The sequence below is a fragment of the Lucilia sericata genome, unplaced genomic scaffold, assembly GCF_015586225.1.
Source record: "Lucilia sericata isolate MDLA Ls3-8-SP2 unplaced genomic scaffold, ASM1558622v1 Contig000411F_arrow, whole genome shotgun sequence".
NCBI classification, from domain to species: Eukaryota; Metazoa; Arthropoda; class Insecta; order Diptera; family Calliphoridae; genus Lucilia; species Lucilia sericata.
The window spans coordinates 88,984-97,500 of record NW_023994429.1 but is presented as its reverse complement, the minus strand read 5'-3'; positions in this window follow the sequence as shown (position 1 = coordinate 97,500).

The following is an 8,517-nucleotide window of genomic DNA, read 5'->3' as shown; positions in this document are numbered from 1 at the left end:
TCAATGTTGCTACATTACAGATTTTCATTTCCAGATTTACACCCAAATACAAAAATAAAATTATTTTTAAAAATTCTTTAGAGCATAAAAAAGCACTTATTTATGTCTGTATATAGAATAAATAATTGACAAATATTTAAATGATGATATGGAGACAAATATTTCATAATCTGAGCAATAGTAAGGTGAAGGAAGACACACCTTAAAAAGGCGATTTACTTGACTTGTTGTCATAATCGTCATCATCAACAACTGCAATGAAAATTTCTCATGAATAAACATTTTCATTAAAGTTTGTTTTTATTTAATTTCTCATAATTACTAAACCAAAAAAAAAAGTAAATACATTTATAAGAACAACAAATAAAATATTTGTATAAAAACAATATTGAAGAAATCCAAAAAGCGTAAAGAGAGAAAAAGAACTAAAAATTAACTCGATAAAAATAACATACCTGATACAATTTTGAATTTATCGGTTGATTGTTTTTGTCTGTAGTTTATAAAGATCAGGTTAAATATTATACTCATATAAAATACATTGTACATACATATGTATGTATGTATATGTATGAATAAGAAAGTCAATGATTCACTTTACATATATGCACTGCTAAAAAAAAGTAGGAAGCGAGAAGGCAACAAATTTAAATTAAAATCAAGAAAGGCGCGTGTTTTTAACACAATACAAATACATACACACTCTTTCCTGAGATATGGTTCATTTAATTTAAAACTTATAAGAAATGCTCATTTCAAATTGACCTGAAGACGCCAATCAGTTGTGAAATGAATTCAGAAAGAAATTAAAAATATAAATAATTCCCATATTCGGCCTTTGATACACCAACATGCGTTCGTTCCCCTTGCTTACGATTTTTTTGTTATTTTGTGGCAAGCAGGCAGGCATATTTATTCATTAATGTTAAGTAGTGGATCGGTGCAAAACACGATAAGTGTGCTGAACACAATTTCATCAGATCACACCTTAAAATTAAAAAAAAAAAAAAAAAACTTAAAATATAAAAACAAAAAACAACAATAGCAACAACAATATTATTTAAATTATCAGACTAGCAAAAAAGGAGTAACCCCCATTCATATTGTGAAAATAACCAGCTACAACAACCACCACCACCGCCACCACCACAATGCACTACGACATTATTCACGACAGGCATTTAATTGAGTGTTTTTATATTATTCTTATTTTTGGTTTTTAGTCAAATGCACGGACGGACAAATGTGAGACGCTCCGACTGTAGAACACGACATTTAACTTAAAGCAATAACATTTATAAGACGCATGGTGCGTTACTGAAGCGAAACAAGTGTTTAGTCACCGTGCCACCACAGGTAATCAACCAATTTAGTGTTTTTTCTTCATATGTTTTATTGTATTTGTATCAAAGCTGCTCCTTTAAATTTATTTTTGTAGAATGAAAACAAGCGAATAACAACATTAAAATAAAAAGAAAAATATAATAAATTCGCATTTAAATATTGTAGTTGTGTACGCTACGTACTGCAACAGTCATTGTAATCTAGTCTATAGTCTAGTCTATAGTCTAGTCTATAGTCTAGTCTATAGTCTAGTCTATAGTCTAGTCTATAGTCTAGTCTATAGTCTAGTCTATAGTCTAGTCTATAGTCTAGTCTATAGTCTAGTCTATAGTCTAGTCTATAGTCTAGTCTATAGTCTAGTCTATAGTCTAGTCTATAGTCTAGTCTATAGTCTAGTCTATAGTCTAGTCTATAGTCTAGTCTATAGTCTAGTCTATAGTCTAGTCTATAGTCTAGTCTATAGTCTAGTCTATAGTCTAGTCTATAGTCTAGTCTATAGTCTAGTCTATAGTCTAGTCTATAGTCTAGTCTATAGTCTAGTCTATAGTCTAGTCTATAGTCTAGTCTATAGTCTAGTCTATAGTCTAGTCTAGTCTAGTCTAGTCTAGTCTATAGTCTAGTCTATAGTCTAGTCTATAGTCCTAGTCTAGTCTAGTCTTAGTCTAGTTTATATTAGTCTAGTCTAGTCTATAGTCTAGTCTATAGTCTAGTCTATAGTCTAGTCTATAGTCTAGTCTATAGTCTAGTCTATAGTCTAGTCTATAGTCTAGTCTATAGTCTATCTATAGTCTAGTCTATAGTCTAGTCTATAGTCTAGTCATAGTCTAGTCTATAGTCTAGTCTATAGTCTAGTCTATAGTCTAGTCTATAGTCTAGTCTATAGTCTAGTCTATAGTCTAGTCTATAGTCTAGTCTATAGTCTAGTCTATAGTCCTAGTCTATGTCTAGTCTATAGTCTAGTCTATAGTCTAGTCTATAGTCTAGTCTATAGTCTAGTCTATAGTCTAGTCTATAGTCTAGTCTATAGTCTAGTCTATAGTCTAGTCTATAGTCTAGTCTATAGTCTAGTAGTCTAGTCTAGTCTAGTCTATAGTCTAGTCTATAGTCTAGTCTATAGTCTAGTCTATAGTCTAGTCTATAGTCTAGTCTAGTAGTCTAGTCTAGTCTATAGTCTAGTCTATAGTCTAGTCTATAGTCTAGTCTATAGTCTAGTCTATAGTCTAGTCTATAGTCGTAGTCTATAGTCTAGCCTATAGTCCAGTCTATAGTCTAGTCTATAGTCTAGTCTATAGTCTAGTCCTATAGTCTAGTCTATAGTCTAGTCTATAGTCTAGTCCTATAGTCCTAGTCTATAGTCTAGTCTATAGTCTAGTCTATAGTCTAGTCTATAGTCTAGTCTATAGTCTAGTCTATAGTCTAGTCTATAGTCTAGTCTATAGTCTAGTCTATAGTCTAGTCTATAGTCTAGTCTATAGTCTAGTCTATAGTCTAGTCTATAGTCTAGTCTATAGTCTAGTCTATAGTCTAGTCTATAGTCTAGTCTATAGTCTAGTCTATAGTCTAGTCTATAGCTAGTCTATAGTCTAGTCTATAGTCTAGTCTATAGTCTAGTCTATAGTCTAGTCTATAGTCTAGTCTATAGTCTAGTCTATAGTCTAGTTAGTCTAGTCTATAGTCTAGTCTATGTCTAGTCATAGTCTAGTCTATAGTCTAGTCTATAGTCTAGTCATAGTCTAGTCACAGTCTAGTCATAGTCTAGTCATATGTCTAGTCATAGTCTAGTCATAGTCTAGTCATAGTCTAGTCATAGTCTCGTCATAGTCTAGTCATAGTCTAGTTCATAGTCTAGTCACAGTCTAGTCTATAGTCTAGTCTATAGTCTAGTCTATAGTCTAGTCTATAGTCTAGTCTATAGTCTAGTCTATAGTCTAGTCTATAGTCTAGTCTATAATCTAGTCTATAGTCTAGTCTATAGTCTAGTCTATAGTCTAATCTATAGTATAGTCTATAGTCTAGTCATAGTCTAGTCATAGTCTAGTCATAGTCTAGTCACAGTCTAGTCATAGTCTAGTCATAGTCTAGTCATAGTCTAGTCATAGTCTAGTCATAGTCTCGTCATAGTCTAGTCATAGTCTAGTCATAGTCTAGTCATAGTCTAGTCATAGTCTAGTCATAGTCTAGTCATAGTCTAGTCATAGTCTAGTCACAGTCTAGTCATAGTCTAGTCATAGTCTAGTCATAGTCTAGTCATAGTCTAGTCTAGTCATAGTCTAGTCATAGTCTAGTCATAGTCTAGTCATAGTCTAGTCATAGTCTAGTCATAGTCTAGTCATAGTCTAGTCATAGTCTAGTCATAGTCTAGTCATAGTCTAGTCATAGTCTAGTCATAGTCTAGTCATAGTCTAGTCATAGTCTAGTCATAGTCTAGTCATAGTCTAGTCAGTCTAGTCATAGTCTAGTCATAGTCTAGTCATAGTCTAGTCATAGTCTAGTCATAGTCTAGTCATAGTCTATCTATCTAGTCGTCATAGTCTAGTCATAGTCTAGTCATAGTCTAGTCGTCTAGTCATAGTCTAGTCATAGTCTAGTCATAGTCTAGTCATAGTCTAGTCATAGTCTAGTCATAGTCTAGTCATAGTCTAGTCATAGTCTAGTCATAGTCTAGTCATAGTCTAGTCATAGTCTAGTCATAGTCTAGTCATAGTCTAGTCATAGTCTAGTCATAGTCTAGTCATAGTCTAGTCATAGTCTAGTCTAGTCTAGTCATAGTCTAGTCATAGTCTAGTCATAGTCTAGTCATAGTCTAGTCATAGTCTAGTCATAGTCTAGTCATAGTCTAGTCATAGTCTAGTCATAGTCTAGTCATAGTCTAGTCATAGTCTAGTCATAGTCTAGTCATAGTCTAGTCATAGTCTAGTCATAGTCTAGTCATAGTCTAGTCATAGTCTAGTCATAGTCTAGTCATAGTCTAGTCATAGTCTAGTCATAGTCTAGTCATAGTCTAGTCATAGTCTAGTCATAGCCTAGTCATAGTCATTGGCATTAGTCATTGTTTGTTTCCTCCGCTGGTTTTGCTCGCTCCCCTTTGGTCCGGGTGGTTTAAAATGTTGCACTTACAAACATACATACATATCAATATCACAATATAAATGTGTGTTAAGCATGTAGTAGATTCTAATCGTATGAATCGTTAGAGTTGCATCTTTCTTCAATGGTTTTCAAGTTAATTCCTTATATGGTCAGGCTTGATTGAAGGTGCACCTTCGTTACGCCTGGTGAGTGATGATCAGCCAAATAAAAATAAACAAACAGCTACAAGAGACAAGATCAAAATAACAAATTTGTAAGAATGTTGCAAGCAATACAATTTTAATGACCACAACAAAAGAATTTATTCAAGATTAAATAAACACACGTAAGTTTTTTAATCCTTAAATTATGTTTGCTATATGGTGGATCTTTTAAATCTAATATTTTTTTCTCATATTATTTTTCCAAAAAAAAAAAATGTTTAAGGTTCCCATTGGATTTCTTAGAACGACCTGCTATAAATTATAATATTTTTTTTATATATGTACCTACTAGTGTATATATAAAAAACTAAATCTAGACATTTAGCTGGTGGTACGTGCATAATTTTTGGTTTTTAGGACTTTTTATTTCTTCTCATACATTTGAGTTTTATTGTCTTTTTAAAAGTTTAAATAGGCGCCAAATGTCTATGGCTTGTGTGAGCAAGTGCCTTTTGAAGTCTTGTGGCGGTAAGTTGAAAAAAAGTGTCATTCCTCTAACAGATGGCAACGTCGATGTCAATGATGATTAAATGTTTGACTTTTCATTATTCATGCATCGATATTGCTATAAAAAAAAGAGTCATTTGATTTGTTTGTAATATGATATTAGGAAATTTTATTGACTTCAAGATGGTTTAAAATTCAAATCCATTTCAATGGCTTGACGTTTTAGCGAAATTATTAGAGAAAATTATTTGTCAAATTAATTTAATGTGATTTTACCATTTGGCATCTATAGATAAATTATTAACAAATATAACATTTTGCAAGACAAATATGAATTAATTAACTATTTATTGTATATATTGAAAAAATTGCATATAAAACAAAAGACTTAAGCAACAAACTCTTTTTCAGGATTATTTCGTATTGTTTGCTCAATCAAGTGTGAACTGTCATTTATCATTTACATATTTTATTCTTGTGCAATTTTTATAAAATATTCTTAAAACTTAAATTAGCTGCAGGAAATCAACCTTTATTTGCTAAAAAAAACACTTTAATTGCAAAAGTCTTAAGTAACATATTCATACCATAATTTAGCATTAGACTCAAAATATGTAATCCAGTTATTTTACATTAAAATCCTCTTAAATTACCAAATTTTTTCACAGGAATACTGGTAAAATCAAAATGTACTAGAAAGAAAAATACTCCCAGAAAATGAATAAATGTACAAGTCACAGTCTTGGCACAATTATAGAGCCAACAGCAAATGTGTTCAGTCATATTAATTGCAATTACAATGCAATTATTCAAGTCACTTAAAGAAAAAAAAACACCAAACATATGTTTGTAAACCAAAAAAAAAAACCAAAATGGCTTAATTGACCAAAAAGAAAATCAACTTAAAATAGTTTATATATAGAGAAAAAATCTACATTAGTTGGCAGAAGGAGTGAAATACATTTGTCTAGAGATCAGTTGTACGAAAAAAAAAAAACAAAAAAACTGCAAAACATTGATACTGTCATGTCAAGCAACATGTATATAGAGTTTATTTTTTTAAATCAAAATTTATGTGATAATTTTTGATTTGATCAAAAATAATGTGAAGTTTTTAAAAAAATACTGTAGTTGAAAATTACAAACATAAAAATTACTCAACATGAAATTTGTTTGTGATTTTTGGAAGGTGTTATCTAAGATTTAAGTTGTAATTTTAGGATTTTTTTTCTTCGAATGTTTTTTTTTTTATTTGAGAGTTGCCAGAGCATTTTGTAAATATTTCGTATTTTGTTATACATGTACCCCCCTTATTCATAAACAACATTTTATTTTACAAAAGGTTTATAAAACAAAATTTTCATACGAAATTTGATTTATAAATCGTTCATAAAATAAAATTTTGTTTATGAATAAGGGGGATTGACTTTATCTGTGTAATCTTATGGTAGGCACAAAATATACATTTAAACAAGTTAAAATGCTATGCCGAATCTTAAATACCCTCCACCAGCACCCCCACCAGCGATTTATTTATTAAAACCCTTTTAACTATCTAGGTTTTAGATAACTCGGTGGTGAGGGTAATATCATTTAGTAATATCTTTATGCATATATGATACTTATGTATTTTGATGAGGTCGAAAAAATTTATTTTAAGTGATTTTCGGATATGGGTTTTTTAAAAGATGTTGTTGGCCTTATATGGTAGCTACGATCTAAAAAAAGATCAATTGGAAAACATTTTAGCAGAATGATTTATCTGTACACAGAATATGCTCATGTTGAATTTTATCCGGATGTAATCATTTAATAATGAATTATGTGGTATTAAGTGATTTTCAGAATTGAAAATTATATGGGAGTTATGACTATTTATGGTCCGATCCAGAGAAAACTGCGTATACTGATTTATATATATACAAAACATATTCAAGTTGAATTTTAACCCGATAACTTTTATTGTCAATGAAATTGTGCATATAACTTATTTTCGGAAATGATCCTTATTGGGAAATTGTGACCAATTATGGACCGATCCGGGAAAAATAATGATTTACATATATATACAAAACATATTCACGTCGAATTTTACCCCGATAGCTATATTAGTAAATAAATTATAAGCGTTTAAGTTATTTTCGAAAGTGGAAGTCATTTTGTGAAGGGGACCTTATATGGGGGGTAGGGTCAATTATGGACCGATCCTCATAAAATTTTGCATAGTAATTTTGGATTATAAGAAACTTACTTATGTCGAATTTCATAGTTATATTCGTATTTTTAAACAAGTTATGGCTGTTAATGCTACTTTTGGAGGGGCCACTTGTATGGGGGCTATCCGAAAACGTGGACCGATATTTCAATACCAAACAAACCTTACCTATAAGAAATATTTATGTGAAATTTCAACCCTCTAGCTCTTTCCATTCGGACTCTATCGTGCTTTCAACAGACAAACAGACGGACAGACGGACAGACGGACGGACGGACAGACGGACGGACGGACAGACATGGCTAGATTGTCTTAGGATTTAATGAGGACCCAGAATATATATACTTTTGTGGGTCTATGACCAATAATTCGATGTGTTACAAACGGAATGACAAAATCAATATACCCCCATCTTTTTTGATGGTGGGTATAAAAAGAGTAATTGATACATATACACAGCATATTTGAGCCAAATTTTATCTCGATAGCTTTATATATCAATGAAATACGCGCGTTCGGAAGTGGACCTTATATGGGAGCTATGACCAATTATGGACCGATTCGGAAAAAATTTCGAAAATTGATTTATATATACAAAATATATTCATGGTGTTACACACGGAATGACAAAGTTATATATACCCTCTATCACCACTGATGGTGGTGCTATGTTAAAAGGGTTTCAGACCACTAGACCACGAGTGCATTTACGCCAGTTTTTTTTCGCAAAAGACTATAGGTTAGTCCTTTCAACTGGAGACTTTTTAAGACAGCAACTATTACACACGACAACAATATTTAAAAAAAATCGAAACTCAGAGTCCACAAAAAACTTATACCATAGATTAGACTGGATACTAGACTATAAACTAGACTGGCGACTACGACCAGGCTATAGACTAGATTGTAGACTATACTATTAACAAGACTATAAACCAAATTTAAGACCAGACTCTAGACCAGTGTCAGTAATCAGCTGACTACACTAGACTGTAGAGTAGACTGTAGACTAGACTGTAGACAAGACTGTAGACTTGACTGTAGACTAGACTGTAGACTAGACTGTAGACTAGACTATAGACTAGACTGTAGACTAGACTGCAGACTAGATTAGACTAGACTGTTGATTACATTATAGCCTAGACTGTAGATTAGACTGTAGCCTAGACTGTAGACAAGAATACAGGCTAAAGTACTAGAGTACAGACTATACTTGAC